The sequence below is a fragment of the Scyliorhinus torazame genome, chromosome 5 (assembly GCF_047496885.1).
Source record: "Scyliorhinus torazame isolate Kashiwa2021f chromosome 5, sScyTor2.1, whole genome shotgun sequence".
Classification (NCBI taxonomy): Eukaryota; Metazoa; Chordata; class Chondrichthyes; order Carcharhiniformes; family Scyliorhinidae; genus Scyliorhinus; species Scyliorhinus torazame.
The window spans coordinates 174,509,176-174,525,811 of NC_092711.1; the positions used below are offsets into that span (position 1 = coordinate 174,509,176).

General features: G+C 46.5%; 2 long non-coding RNA genes across 2 annotated transcripts in view; both read left to right on the plus strand.

Moving 5' to 3' along the window:
* Window positions 1-16,636, plus strand: part of LOC140422408 (uncharacterized) — a 176,229-nt gene that overhangs the window by 109,705 nt on the left and 49,888 nt on the right. The window lies entirely within an intron of this gene.
* On the plus strand, window positions 6,675-13,029 carry LOC140420737 (uncharacterized). The gene is made up of 2 exons (XR_011946539.1): window positions 6,675-6,731; window positions 12,356-13,029. It is a non-coding gene; the product is annotated as an uncharacterized lncRNA (long non-coding RNA).

Sequence of the window (16,636 nt, forward strand, 5' to 3'; positions counted from 1 at the left end):
AACGAGTATTTTTCTTCTGTATTTACAAATGAGAGGGGCGATATTGTTGGAGAGGACAGTGTGAAACAGATTGGTAAGCTCGAGGAAATACTTGTTAGGAAGGAAGATGTGTTGGGCATTTTGAAAAACTTGAGGATAGACAAGTCCCCTGGGCCTGACGGGATATATCCAAGGATTCTATGGGAAGCAAGAGATGAAATTGCAGAGCCGTTGGCAATGATCTTTTCGTCCTCACTGTCAACAGGGGTGGTACCAGGGGATTGGAGAGTGGCGAATGTCGTGCCCCTGTTCAAAAAAGGGACTAGGGATAGCCCTGGGAATTACAGGCCAGTTAGTCTTACTTTGGTGGTAGGCAAAGTAATGGAAAGGGTACTGAAGGATAGGATTTCTGAGCATCTGGAAAGACACTGCTTGATTAGGGATAGTCAGCACGGATTTGTGAGGGATAGGTCTTGCCTTACAAGTCTTATTGAATTCTTTGAGGAGGTGACCAAGCATGTGGATGAAGGTAAAGCAGTGGATGTAGTGTACATGGATTTTAGTAAGGCATTTGATAAGGTTCCCCATGGTAGGCTTATGCAGAAAGTAAGGAGGCATGGGATAGTGGGAAATTTGGCCAGTTGGATAACGAACTGGCTAACCGATAGAAGTCAGAGAGTGGTGGTGGATGGCAAATATTCAGCCTGGATCCCAGTTACCAGTGGCGTACCGCAGGGATCAGTTCTGGGTCCTCTGCTGTTTGTGATTTTCATTAATGACTTGGATGAGGGAGTTGAAGGGTGGGTCAGTAAATTTGCAGACGATACGAAGATTGGTGGAGTTGTGAATAGTGAGGAGGGCTGTTGTCGGCTGCAAAGAGACATAGATAGGATTCAGAGCTGGGCTGAGAAGTGACAGATGGAGTTTAACCCTGAAAAGTGTGAGGTTGTCCATTTTGGAATGACAAATATGAATGCGGAATACAGGGTTAACGGTAGAGTTCTTGGCAATGTGGAGGAGCAGAGAGATCTTGGGGTCTATGTTCATACATCTTTGAAAGTTGCCACTCAAGTGGATAGAGCTGTGAAGAAGGCCTATGGTGTGCTCGCGTTCATTAACAGAGGGATTGAATTTAAGAGCCGTGAGGTGATGATGCAGCTGTACAAAACCTTGGTAAGGCCACATTTGGAGTACTGTGTACAGTTCTGGTCGCCTCATTTTAGGAAGGATGTGGAAGCTTTGGAAAAGGTGCAAAGAAGATTTACCAGGATGTTGCCTGGAATGGAGAGTAGGTCTTACGAGGAAAGGTTGAGGGTGCTAGGCCTTTTCTCATTAGAAAGGAGAAGGATGAGGGGCGACTTGATAGAGGTTTATAAGATGATCAGGGGAATAGATAGAGTAGACAGTCAGAGACTTTTTCCCCGGGTGGAACAAACCATTACATGGGGACATAAATTTAAGGTGAAAGGTGGAAGATATAGGAGGGATATCAGAGGTAGGTTCTTTACCCAGAGAGTAGTGGGGGCATGGAATGCACTGCCTGTGGAAGTAGTTGAGTCGGAAACATTAGGGACCTTCAAGCAGCTATTGGATAGGTACATGGATTACGGTAAAATGATATAGTGTAGATTTATTTGTTCTTAAGGGCAGCACGGTAGCATTGTGGATAGCACAATTGCTTCACAGCTCCAGGGTCCCAGGTTCGATTCCGGCTTGGGTCACTGTCTGTGCGGAGTCTGCACATCCTCCCCGTGTCTGCGTGGGTTTCCTCCGGTTGCTCGGGTTTCCTCCCACAGTCCAAAGATGTGCAGGTTAGGTGAATTGGCCAATGATAAATTGCCCTTAATGTCCAAAATTGCCCTTGGTGTTGGGTGGAGGTGTTGAGTTTGGGTAGGGTGCTCTTTCCAGGAGCCGGTGCAGACTCAAAGGGCCGAATGGCCTCCTTCTGCACTGTAAATTCAATGATAATCTATGATTAATCTAGGACAAAGGTTCGGCACAACATCGTGGGCCGAAGGGCCTGTTCTGTGCTGTATTTTCTATGTTCTATGTTACTGTGAAAAGCCCCTAGTCGCCACATTCCGGCGCCTGTTGGGGAGGCTGGTACAGGAATTGAACCGGCTGCTGGCCTGCCTTGGTCTGCTTTAAAAGCCAGCAATTTAGCCCTGTGCTAAACATGCCCCGATATCTCCACCTGTCACTGGCCCTCTATCCAGCCCCACTGCTCCACGCCGCCACCCCTCACAACAGGAGAAATCTCATCTTATTGCCAGTTTCCTCCATCTTTGACAAAGAGACATCCAGAACGGTAGCTCCATTCTCTCTCCACCGATGCTGGCAGACCGGTGAGACTGTCCAGCATTTTCTGTTTTGTTTCTGATTGAGCATCTGCAGTAATTAGCTTTTATCTTAGGTGCATTTAAGTGTTCCCTGTGTGTGAAGAGATACACCCAGTTTTCCAATTTGTTGACGCCACGGTGAGTTCACTCCAGGAAGAGGCTGATTAAATGTTGTGTGTGTGGTGTCATGCGAGTGTCCCTTGAAGAAAGATTATTGTCTTATCACATGGCTTCAGTGATGTCATTTTGTGTATGGAGCTGGGCTGTCGCTGTCAGGTGTTTGGTCTCAGCTTCATTGTGTGCATTGAGTGCAGAGGAGGAAATAAGTGATTTTCCCTATCTCTCTCTATTTTCATTTGAAATATCTGTTCCAATAAAAAAAAACATTGGTTGTGGTTACCTGCTTTGGTATCTTAAAAATATATAGTTTGGTTTCCGGAAGGAGTTTAAATCTGCTGGTTGAGACTGGATCAGAATTTCAGGAAAAAGACCAGTCCCATTCAAGTGAGAATGCAGTGTGTGGTTTGAGTAGGGCTTTTTGGTTTATTGGATTTTGTTATTGAATTGGAACAGTTAAAGAGGGAATTCGTTAAATGTTATACATAGATTACTGTAGCTGTGTGGCGCCTTTATATATGTAATTGATCATTCTTGCTGTGTGTTTATATATATATGTTAACTATATTCTTCGAATAAACCTTGTTTTGATTAAGGTGTCTAGGGAGTCTGTTGAATCACAACTGAGGCGAAGGCTTTTGAAAAATGAAAAATTTTGAAAAATGTTGCGCTCATCCTAGCCAAATTCAACATAAAGGTTGTAGATCAGGTGAACTCCATAATACATTTTGGAGTTGCCTAAGCCCTGGCCCATAACAGTGGGACGGGAGTCACTCACTCCCTGACAATATCCTGACACACCAGTGAGTTTCTGTTTGAATGTAGGGGTTGGATTCTTCTGCTATTGCTGCTGTTAATCATATCCAGGACTGAACCATGTTCACTCTGACAGTTGAGGTATTTTCTGTTGTTGTTAATAATCCCTGTAACTGGGCTGGGAATTTATTATTCTGGATTAATTTCAAATAAATTATCTCCCGTGAGTTTTTCAAGTCCTTGATGTCACCGAAAGGAAAAGGTAGGTTTTAAGCAGAGTGTTGAAGGAGGGGAGAGAAGTGGAGGGGGTCAAGGGAGGGAATTCCAGAGTTTAGGAACCTGGCAGCAGAAGACTGAAAGAGAATCAGCCCTGGATTATGGGGGAGTCGAGTCTCTGGAGGGGGGACTTGAACCCTTCAGCCTCAGAGGCGAGAGTATGAGATTGACTGAGCCACGGTGTTCGGGGAAGTGATATGAAGCCTCAGTCTCATCCTTTCCCTATCCTTTACCCCATTCCAGGAACAGCAAATCGAGCTGAGAAACTGGGCAGTAACTAAAAGGGATAAAGACAAAGGTTACAAAAATAATCCTCTTCCGAAGCGAACAGTTGTAATTGTGGAACTCACTACCACGGGTAGTGGATGAGGTGGATAGTATTGATGTATATCAAGGGTGGCTGGATGAACAGATGAAGGAGAAGAGAAGGATAAGAGTGGTGAGAATGTGGAGCTCGCTGCCACACAGAGTGTTTGAGGTGAACAATACAGGTGTATGTAAGGGGAAGCTGGGTAAACACATGAGGAAGAAAGCTGGAGCTTGATGAAGTAAAGTGGAGGAGTCTCGTGTACAGTATAAATAACAGGGACTGAATGGCCTGGTTCGGGTGCTGTACATTGTGAGCGAAGAACTTGCATCACAGAAGATTCCCACCTCTTCAGCCAATGAAATACTTGTTAAAAAAACGTTTTGGCATTTGATGTGTTAAAAACTTTGTTTGAGATGCGGTGTTTTAACATGGAAAACATGCTCAAGTTTAGGGTGGGGATCTTAATGTTGAAACAGCGCCACGCTTATAAATGTAAAAATAGCGAGGATCAGAGGGTAGGGGCTAAAGATCAGGAAATAGCCAAGTTAAAACCTGCCCAGAATGCAGCAGAATGGGCTGAGCAAGCTGATACTGAGCTGAAAGGGACCAGGGTCTGGACAGACTCTGAATTAAAGAGGTTTGTGTACACACAGATATTGATCTGAAGCACTTTTTGTATTCACAGACCCTGAAGCAGATAATTCCAAGTCGTCCTAAGGGAATTTCAGGTGGTGCTGTTCCCATGTGTTTGCTGCCCTTGTCCTTCATGACAGTCAAGGTTATGGGTTGGGAAGGTGATGTTGAAGGAGGCCTGGTGAGCTCATAGATGATAGAATTTACAGTGCAAAAGGAGGCCATTCAGCCCTTCGAGTCTACACCGGATCTTGGAAAGAACACCCCACTTAAGCCCATGCCCCCACCCTATCCCCATAACCCAGTAACCCCACCTAACCTTTTTGGACACTAAGGACAATTTACTTTGACCAATCCACCTAACCTGCACATCTTTGGATTGTGGAGGAAACCAGAGCACCCGGAGGAAACCCACGCAGACACGGGGAGAATGTGCCGACTCTGCACAAACAATGACCCAAGCCTGGAATCGAACCTGGGACCCTGGAGCTGTGAAGCAACTGTGCTAACCACTGTGCTACCGTGCTGCCCTTACCACTATGCTGCCCGAACCACTGTGCTACCGTGCTGCCCCTATTACTGTGCTAACATCCTGCCCTATCACTGTGCTACAGTGAAATATCTTGTAGATGGTACACACACTGCCACCATTGTGCTCAGGATGTCAAGAGAGTCACTGTTTCAGATGGTGAATGGGGTACTGAACAAGCAGATGCTTTGTCCTGTATAAAACATGATGTGGAGATGCCAGCGTTGGACAGGGTGGCATAGTGAGAAGTCTCACAACACCAAGATAAAGTCCAACAGCTTTATTTAAAATCACAAGCTTTTGGAGCACTTCACCTGATGAAGGAGCAGTGCTCCGAAAACTTTTGATTTCAAATAAACCTGTTGGACTTTAACCTGGTGTTGTGAGACTTCTTACTGTATAAAACAGACTCCATAATTTGAATAAGACTGGCTGATAATTAATAATTGTTGTCGGAAAGGACTGTGACCGAGAAAACATAACCAATTTAGTCCACTTGAAAAAAGATCTGCTCTTCAAAGATATATTGGAAGAAATCCCATTTGATGTTTGTAGTTGAATTTATTGCCTCAGCAGCTCACTCAGATACCGGATTGGGAAAGGCATTGATTGGGCAATATTGGAAACAATGATCTGAAATGTTCTGTGAGTGAAACATTTTCTCTTGAACCCGGAATGGACAATGTCAGAGTTAAAGGCAATACCAGGCTAATGGGTGGGCTCGGCTGGTTTGTGTGAATTAGATGGTTGATCAGACTGTTCATGAACAGGTACTTGGTATTTGGGAGTAGTCGAGGAGTTCAAGTGGCTGTCTTCAATAAAGCATTAATTGCATTTGGACAGCACATTAAAAAAAAAAATTAGAGTACCTAATTCTTTTTTTCCAATTGAGGGGCAATTTAATGTGGCCAATTCACCTAACCGGCATATCTTTGGATTGCGGGGGTGAACCCACGCAGACACAGGGAGATTATGCAAACTCCACACAGTCAACTTGGGCTGGGATCGAACCAAGCTCCTCAGCGCTGTAGGCAGCAGTGTTAACCACTGTGCCACCGTGCCGCCCTATTGGTCAGCACATTTGACTTAATAAAAAAATGCCAAGGATTTTCCAGGAACATTGTAAAACAAAGTTTCACGAAGGTTGTCGAAGATCATGATGTGACACAAAATACTGCTCTCAGAAATTCTACATCTCATTCCCCCACATATTCTCTCCTTCCTATTAATTTCAACGCTAACTCATTCCACTATCCTCCTGCTTTTCCCCAAAATCTCCTCCCCTGAAGGCGCTGACACTCGAGTTCAGTTTCACACTAAACTATTGCGCTCCCCAATATTTCACCCACGTGTCTAACCTTTACATATTAAGTTAACAAACTGTTTTGTTAAGGGGCGCCACAATCAAATCCACTGACTACCCATATGTACTGTGTGTCAGGGTGGAGTCATCTCCCCCCCCCCCCCCCCGGCCACACGCCACACACACACACACATTTCATCCCATGCCAAGGAGTTTGGAGACTGGAAACAGGATGGGTAATGGCGGTTACAGCTCCCATAGCCCACCGCGGGGACGAAACCGCTCTATTCGCCGCGCGGGCGGCCCGGACTGCCCATGTCCATGGGAGCGATGGGGAGCTGCGCATGTGCAGAAAGATCCCACCTCCTGACCTTTCAGCTGAGGTGTTGACCAATGGGAATAGTTGGAGGACCGGAAGGTCTCTGGTTCTGAAGGAAAAGGAAGTGATTCCAGTGTGCAGATTCTGGAAAGGTTGGGCCAGGTCTCTCAGTAAGTTCACGGATTGTGTGAAAATTGGTGGTGGTAAATAGTGAGTAGGCTAGCCTTTGGTTACAGGAGGATAATAATAATCTATTATTGACAAAAGTAACCCTGCAGCGTCCATCCAATCCAGAAAGTTCCAGATCATGATCAATCACAACCCCGTATATTTTAACCAACTGGAACAATCCGATACATCAAACACAATTTTAGTCCTGTTACATATTTCCGATAGGCTAGCAGCCTGCATGAAGATTTTCATCTCTCTGTGATGAGTGAGCAGTGAGCAGGGATCTGTCAATCAGCCTGAATCAGCACCTTCTGGAGAATTGGGAGGGTGAATATTAGATACAGCAGAGTGAGAGTGGAGGGTGTGTGTGTGGGATGTAGATTTACAGATTTGGGGAAATGAGAGAGGACCATAGAAACCAGAAAAGTTCTGAATTCCGATCCTGTACTGACAGTGATGTCTTTTGTAAACTCCTTTTACAGGATATCAGCAGAGGAAGAATTACAGACAGAAATCTCAAACCAAACCTCACGTCTCGATTTGACTGATTCACTCAATTCACCGGGACTTGAATATCTTCGGCCTTTGAATTGAGAAGGAAAAAGATTTGTCTATTCTTTCTGCTTCAGATGGATTTAACCATCAGTGTGATTGGAAAATCATCGAGACACGCATACCTGAGGGAGAGTGTTCCAGAGTACTGACTGAAAAGAGCGTTAACCAGTTACACAGCCTGAAAAAAACAGCGGGGAGTGACCATACCCGAGTTCGGTGGGAGCCTTCAACTGATCGTCCAACCTGGAGAGACACAAGGACACCAGCACCATGGAGAAACCTTGGAAATGTGGGAACTGTGGGAAGGGATTCAGATTCCCATCAGCACTGGAAACTCATCGACGCATTCACACTGGGGAGAGGCCGTTCACCTGCTCTCAGTGTGAGAAGGGATTTGCTAAGTTATCTAACCTGAAGAAGCACCAGCCAGTCCACGTCGGGGAGAGGCCATTCACCTGCTCCACGTGTGGGAAGGGGTTCAGTGCTTCTTCCAGACTGCTGACACACCAACTAGTTCACACTAGGGAGAGACCGTTCAGCTGCTCTCACTGCACAAAGATGTTTCGAATCTCATCCCATCTGCTGACACACCAGCTCCTGCACACCGGAGAGAGGCCGTTCACCTGCTCTCAGTGTGGAAAGGGATTCACTCAAATAAGCAACCTACAGGCACACCAGCGAGTTCACACTGGGGAGAGGCCGTTCACCTGCTCTGACTGTGGGAAGGGATTCACTCGGTTATCCCACCTGCAGAGACACCAGCGAGTTCACACTGGGGAGAGGCCATTCACCTGCTCTGACTGTGGGACAGAATTCACTCGGTTATCCCACCTACAGACACACCAGCGAATTCACACTGGGGAGAGGCCGTTCATTTGCTCTGACTGTGGAAAGAGATTCACTCAGCTACCCAATCTGCAGGCACACCAGCGAATTCACACTGGGGAGAGGCCATTCACCTGCTCTGAATGTGGGAAGGGATTCACTCTCTTAGCCACGTTGCAGGCACACCAGCGAGTTCACACAGGGGAGAGGCCATTCACCTGCACCGTGTGTGAGAAGGGATTCACTCGGTCAACACTTCTGCTGAGACACCAGCAAGTTCACGAGTGAAGAGAGGGGTTGGATTATGCTGTTATTACTGCTGTTAATCACATCCAGGACTGAACCATGTTCATTCTGACACTTGGTGAAGTGGGAGGGTCGGAGAGTTTCTTTCTGCTGGATTGGCCGATCTCACAACTTTGCTTCCAGTGGGTTGATGCTCTTTGAGCCTGGGAGAGCGCATTTCCACTGAATTGATCCACAAAAATTGATGAAGGACATTTATTTTATCCTGAATAATAATAGTGTTTTCCCCCCATTACAGGTAGATCTAAAATAAATACAGAAAGAACTGGAAAAACGCAGCAGGTCTGGCAGCATCTGTGAGAGAGAAACAGAGTTAACGTTTCACGTCCAATGTAACTCTACTTCAGAACTAAAGAGAGGGAGAAATGTGATGGGTTTGATGCTGGTGAGAAAGGGGGAGGGTCAGGGAGAACAAAAGGGAAAGTCAGGGATTGGTGAGATTAAATGACAAAAATGTCCTGGAATGACTTCCAGTGGAGGCCATGAATTTATCGGCTGCACACAAGGTGGCTGCATCTTGGAAGCTTGGATTTCTGGCCCTTTCTGCCCAGTTAATGGCGACTTAGTTTGTATAAAGTGCAGAATAAGTGGAGGGAAGTGGTTTCTCCTCCAAAGTGGAATATCAGCAGGTTACAACACCCGGCAAAAGTTGAGTAAAGCCTTGGCTTGAGATGGAGGATCTGTGTGGTGCAGCAACTGAGAGTATGGTGGAGTTGGAGGATGTTTCGGCAGCATCGGAAAGAGATGCAAGAGAACTGGTCCAGGGTGATTGAGGAAGCAGTAGCCCCTCTTCGTGGGACTTTGGAGTGGGTTGTGGAGCGCCTGGAGTCAGAAGGTGCAATGATCCGAGAGGTGGAAAGGATGGTGTTGGATCACAGTGATCAGATTGTGTTGCTGGAGGCAGAGATAGTGATGCTGGGAGAGGCCTGCAAGGTGCTGAGGGCGAAGGTGGACGACCAGGAGAATCAGTCCAGGCGACAGAATCTGTGAATTGTAGGTCTGAGGAAGGGGTGGAGGGAACGAGTGCCACGGGCTATGTATTGAAAATGTTCACGAAGCTGGTTGAGAAGGGGGTCTGCGATAAGGCCCCGGAGGTGGATCGGGCTTCCCAATCATTACAACGGAGGCTGAGAGCTGGTGAGCCACCGTGGGCAGTGATCGGCCGGATGCACAAGTTCCAGGAGAAGGAGAGGATTCTGAGGTTGGTGAAGTCAATGTGAGACTGTAGCTGGGAGGGGAATCTGATCCGGATCTACCAGGACATTGGGGCTGACCTGGCCAAATGGCAGGCGGGTTTTAACAGAGCTCAGGTGGCGCTCTTTTGACCAAGCTCTGGTTTGGGGTGTTGTACCCGGACAAACTCTGGGTGACTTTCGCAAGGGCAAACGGCATTATTTTATGATGCCAGAGGAAGCGGATGACTTTGTCAAGGAGCTTGGGTTGGGGGAGGACTAATGGTGGGATCGTTCTGTCTCGACGTGTATATACAAGTTTTGTAAATGTTATGTTGTTTTTTGCATGTTATGACTCAAGCTCGTATGGGTGGGTTCTTCCCGGAGGTTGAGAACAGATGTGAGAGGTACAGGAGGGGGCCTGTCAATCATGTTCACATGTTTTGGGTGTGCCCGAAGTTGGGGGATTCTGGCCATTGATTTCCAAGACCCTGCCGGAAGTGTGGGGGTGACGATGGAGCCGTGCTCTTTGGTGGGGCTTTCTGGTGTTTCAGATCTGCCAGAGCTGCTGGAGGGGAAGTGGGTCTTCACCACTCTGATTGCCCGGTGGCGAATCTCACTGGGTTGGAGGTCGGTCGCCCCACCGAAGGTATTCGCATGGTTGGGGGATTTGGCGGAATTTCTACAGTTGGAGAAGACTAAGTACGTTCTCCGAGGGTAAAGAGGGTTCTACGTAAGATGGAGGGTCTTTCTGTCTCTATTTGAGGATCTGTTTGTCGCCGGGGTTGGGGGGGGGGGGCAGCAGTTGGGAAAGGAATGTTGGGGTAGTTTAGGGAAGAAAAGGGGGAAAATGACAAACTGTTTGAAAGCCAATGGTATTCGGTTGTTGTTTGTATAATTGATTGTGTTTGGAATAAAATACATATATTAAAAACGCGAACTAAAAGTCGAATGATCTTGTCCATTGTTGGTAGAAAAAACCCATCTGGTTTACTAATTCCCTTTAGGGAAGGAATCTGCCTCCTTACCTGGTCTAGACTACGTGTGACTCCAGATCCACAGCAATGTGGTTGACTCTGAAATGGCCCAGCACAAAGCTGTAAGAATCCGCAAGGATGTTTATTCCATAGAATGGAATTCTACAGTCCCAGAAGGGGACCATTCGGCCCATCGAGTCTGCACCAACCGTACCCAGAGCAGCTACCTCAGTCTATTCCCCCGCCATATCCCCATAAACCCACTTAACCTGTATATCTTTGAACTGTGAGAGGACTCCAGAGCGATGGAGGAAACCCATGCAAACACGGGGAGAATGTGCAAACTCCACACAGACAGTCACCCAAGGCTGGAATTGAATCCAGGTCCCTGGCACTGCGAGGCAGGAATGGTATTATGAATGAAACCGGACTATTTGCATGCCAGACATCAAAAGCAGCAATCAATAGACAGAGCTAAATGATCCAACAACCAATCGATCAGATTTGAGCTCTGCAGTCCTGCAAGTAACTTTGAGCCACACAAATGCCAGGCAATGACCACCTCCCTCATGAGAGAATCTAACCACCTCCCCATGACATTCAATGGCATTACCATTGCTAAATACCCCACTATCAACATCTTGGGGGTTACCATTGACCAGAAACTGAACTGGACTAGCCATATAAATACTGTGGCTACAAGAGTGGGTCAGAGGCTGGGAATCCTGCTGTGAGTCACTCACCTCCTCATTCCTGAAAGCCTGTCCATTATCTCGAGTTCAGGAGTGTGATGGATCACTCTCCAGTTACCTGGCTGAGTGCATCTCCAAAATTAAATAAGGTCGGCACCTTCCAAGACAATGCAGCTTGTTTCACTGGCACCCACCCACAAACATTCACTCCCTCCACCACCCAAGGCACAGGAGCAGAAGTGTGTGTACCATCTAGAAGATGCACAGCAGGAACTCACCAAGGCTCCTCAGGCAGTACCTTCCAAACCCATGACCACTACCATATAGGACAAGGACAGCAGACACATGGGAACAGCACCATGTAGATGTTCCTCTCCAAGCCACACACCATCCTGATCTGCAAATATATTGCTGTTCCTTCAGTCGCTAATAGCACAGTGGATATACCAACATCACATGGACTGCAGTGGTTCAAGAAGGCAGCTCACCACTACCTTCTCTAAGGAAACTAGGGATGTTCAATAAATGCTGGGTCTAGCCAGCAAGGCCCACATCCTGTAACTATATGTATTTTTTAATTTAAAAATTCAGTTGGGCCAATAATGGACTTGGGAGAAATAATACAAGTAAGAAGTGCTCACAAGTTGAACGGGGGTAAAGAGAGAGTTGGAGAATCTTTTACGTCCATGTTTCATCTACTCCTTGAAACATCTGTCCCACTGTACCAGTAACCAAGAACTCACAGCGCTCCTTCAGGAGATGAAAAGATCGAGTAGATGTTACCCCAGGTGGAGCCAGAACAGTACTGGAAAATAACGGAGTGAAATTGAGTGAGGGGTCAGAGAGAGAGTTCTCCTCTCCCTCAAGGTGTGGAGTGTAAGAATCCTGGGGGACTCCCTGCTTCGGGTTTTCTTGCTAATTAGTGAACATTAAATTAAATTCTATGACTGGCTGTGGATTTATTTTGAATTTGATTGTTCCACTCCTGTTTTTATTCCTGTTGAGATTACGCTCTGGGTAAGGATGGTTGACAGGTGACAGGATGGGAAATTGTGGTTTGGGTCTTCGCTGACCAAATGTTTTATTGATCCGAAAGGTGTAAAAGGGACCAAACTCCAGCAGAAATCGAACAGAGCTGAGAACAGACAACTTGCTGTGTGGGAACAGGGAGATAAACAGATCCCAGAGGACAGAGAAAACAAGAATGCCTGGAATCCTAGACAACACCCTGAGTGTCAAGGCCATCATGTTTTCACTGCTTGACATGGGAATGCTGACTCCCTGTACTGGGGACGGAGCGTGGGGAAGACAATTGTTTGCGAGTTTGATGTGGCTTGAGCGGGTACAGATGGTTCAATGGCAGGTTTTGTAATTGGTCCGTTCAAATGTTAGCTCAGCAATGATTGGGTTAAATCAGTCTCCACAGACTTTGTGATGTAATAAAGTATAAGAAGGGATTCCCCGAGCACAGAGATTTGTTGCGGTTTTACATATTCCACTGACTGGGACCATGGCATCTGGGGCAGAGCAGGGAGCATTTACCTGGAGATGGTGCTTCTACCCAGAGTATAATGGGAATGCTGCTGCACTTTGATACAACTGCTCAGACATTAGCATGTGTCAGCTACTGAATAAAATCTAACTGCTGTCCCCAATAAGGGTTATCACTGTGAATCATTCCCGAATTTGGGAAAGAGGGATAAAGGCTGTATTGACTCCCGGAAGCCCATTGTCTAACATCGCTGTGTCAAAAATAAAATCTCATCTGTCCCTCTGGCTCCTTTGTCAATTACCTTGGAGGGACTCACTTTCTGTTAAAAGAGTCTGTCAGGGACGGCATGGTGATGCAGTGGTTAGCACTGCTGCCTCATGGCGCTGAGGACCCGGATTCGATCTCAGCCCCAGGTCACTGTCTTTGTGGAGTTTGCACATTCTCCCAGTGTCTGCATGGGTCTCACCCCCACAACCCAAAGATGTGCAGGGTAGGTGGATTGGCTCTGCTAAATTGCCCCTTAATTGGCTAAAACATAATTCGGTACTCTAAATTTATTTTTAATAAGAGCCTGTCAACCCCTCTCACCCACTTTCCCAAAAGTGCATCAATCTAATCATGAAAAGTCTCAAAAATCAACATTTTTATAACAAATGTTAATTAATGAAACAAACAAGGTGAGAAAGACAAAATGACTTGAGGATCAAAGACAACCAGAGTAAAGAATGTTCACAATGTTCAGGATCCAAATTGTTTCTCTTTGGTTCCTCTGTACCCTGTTCCCGTGACTCCCTGCTTTGGACATGAGAACTGAACCCTGTGGGTCACGATACCAAAGCCCCCCCCCCCACATTGTCCCAAACCTTGTGCCCTGATTGGTAGAGCCCCATTTCCAGTCCATCCTCCAGCGCCTTCCTGTCTCTCTGCTGGTGAGGTGCCCATGGTAATGTGATAGGAGGATGTATTCGATCTATAATCAATAGGGAGTGTGTGGAGAACAGTGATTTATAGTTTGAGAGGGAAAAGTATGTTCTCTGATGACTAGAATTGTCAGTTCTGGATTTCTACCCTTTACTTACAGCGATGTCCTTTGTAATCACCTTTCCCAGGCGATGAGCAGAGAGGTTTTGCAGACAGGAAACACAAACCAAACATCCCTATTCTGAGCTGTGTCATAGAGGAATCATGGAATTTACAGTGCAGAAGGAGGCCATTTGGCCCATTGAGTCTGCACCGGCTCTTTGAAAGAGCACCCTACTTAAGCCCATGCCTCTACCCTACCCCTGTTACCCAGTAACCCCAGCTAATCTTTTTTGAACACTAAGAGCAATTTATCATGACCAATCCATCTGACCTGTACATCTTTGGACTGGGAGGAAACCGGAGCACCCGGTGGAAACCCACGCAGACACGGGGAGAAAGTGCAGACTCCTCACAGAGAGTGACTCAAGCCGGGAATTGAACCTGGGACCCTGGAGCTGAGAAGCAACTGTGCTAACCACTGTGCTACCGTCCTTTTAGATTGGACACTATACTAGTCAGTAACAAAAATATGTAATTAAATTGAGTTCAGACAGAGATCTGCATGAACTGACACCACTTTGTTGACAGATTACAGAGTAATCACTATACTTGAATCAATGTTATTCACTTTTGGAATTAAATGAATTAAGGGTCAGATTAACCATATCACCCCCAGTATCAGATAGGTCTGTTTTTTACAGAACAGGGTTAAACCCAGTGTCCAATATTAGAGGTCTCTGTGGCTGTTGGATGCCTGGTTTCACTGTACAGCTGACAAGCCCACAGCTTCAGTGAACTCGTCTACCCAGGGTCTGTTTCTAAACCCTCATCACAGCATATTACCTGCTTAGCTATTTATATATGGTCAGACAGCGAACAAATAGCTCAACCAGAAACTATGGTTCTTCTTTCTACTGATTCCAGCTCCTACAAGGAGTGACAGCATCTCCAGCCCTCAGCTCTGTTGCTGGGCTGTCATTGACATGAGCAATGGAGAGACAGAAGTTGCCTGAGGCTCAATGGGAAGTTGAAACTTGTAGCTCTAAATCAACTGTGTAAGATTTCTGAACAGATCAGTAACTTTAAATGATAAATTCTAAACCCAGTGAACAAATTAAAGAGTCATAAGGCAAAAACTTCAGATTTTATAACTTTTACTGCAAAAAACTAGAAGCAACAGTGCCTAAACACTGTTTTTATTAGGAATGTATCTCTTAAACTATAAATAGACTTTGCCCTTTTACTTTTTTTGAAATTTTAGAGTACCCAATTTATTTTTTCCAATTAAGGGGCAATTTAGCAATACCAGTTTACCTACCCTGCACATCTTTGGGTTGTGGGGGTGAAACCCACGCAAACACGGGGAGAATGTGCAAACTCCATACGGACAGTGACCCAGAGCCGGGATCAAACCTGGGACCTCGGCGCCATCAGGCAGCAGCACTAACCACTGTGCCACCATGCTGCCACTTTGCCCCTTTACTTTAATGGGGTAATGCCCGCATTGGACTGGAGTGAGCACAGTAAGAAGTCTTACAGCACCAGGTTAAAGTCCAACAGGTTTGTTTCGAATCACTAGCTTTCGGACAGCTCCTTCCTCAGGTGAATGAAGAGGTGGGTTCCAGAAACATACATAGACAAAGTCAATGATACAAGACGATACTTTTGAATGCGAGTCTTTGCAGGTAATTAAGTATTTACAGGTCCAGACGGAGTGACTGGAGAGAGGGATAATCACAGGTTAAAGAGGTGCGAATTGTCTCAATCCAGGACAGTTGGTAGAATTTTGCAAGCCCAGGCCAGATGGTGGGGCGGGGGGGGGGTGAATGTAATGTGACATGAATCCAAGGTCCCGGTCAAGGCCGTACTCGTGTGTGGAACTTGGCTAAAAGTTCCTGCTTGGCGATTCTGCATATACGTGCGTCCTGAAGGCTGCCTTGGAGAGGCTACTCCCACTTAATAATAATAATAATCTGCATTTTTGTCACAAGTAGGCTTACATTAACACCACAATGAGGCAGCACGGTGGTACAGTGGTTAGCACTGCCGCCTCATGGCGCCGAGGTACCAGGTTCGATCCCGGATCTGGGTCACTGTCCGTGCGGAGTTTGCAGTCTCCCCGGTTTGAGTGGGTTCGCCCCCTCAACCCAAAGATGTGCAGCCTAGGTGGATTGGCCACGCTAAATTGCCCCTGAATTGGAAAAAATGAATTGGGTACTTTAAATTTTAAAAAACCACACAGCAATGAAGTTACTGTGAAACTCCCCATGTCGCCACATTCTGGCGCCTGTTAGGGTACACTGAAGGAGAATTTAGAATGTTCAATTCACCTAACAGCACGTCTTTCAGGCATTTTAGAACGAGAGGTAATAGTCTTAGGATAAGATGGGCAGCATGGTAGCACAGTGGTGATCACAGTTGCTTCACAGCTCCAGGGTCCCAGGTTCGATTCCGGCTTGGGTCACTGGCTGTGTGGAGTCTGTATGTTCTCCCTGTGTCTTCGTAGGCTTTGTACGGGTGGCCTGGTTTCCTCCCACAGTCCAAAGATGTGCAGGTTACGTGGATTGGGCATGTAAAAGGTAGATTGGCCATGATAAATTGCCCTTAGTGTCCAAAAAGGTTAGGTGGGTTTACTGGGTTACAGGGATGGGGTGGAGGCATGGGCTAGGGTGGGGTGCTCTTTCCAGGGGCTGGTGCAGACTCGATGGGCTGAATGCCCTCCTTCTGCACTGTAAATTCTATGATTCCACCGGGTGCTTCAGTTTCCTCCCACAAGCCCCGAAGGACATGCTGTTAGATAATTTGGACTTTCTGAATTCTCCGTGTGCCCAACAGGCGCCAAAATGTGGCGAGTTGGGCTTT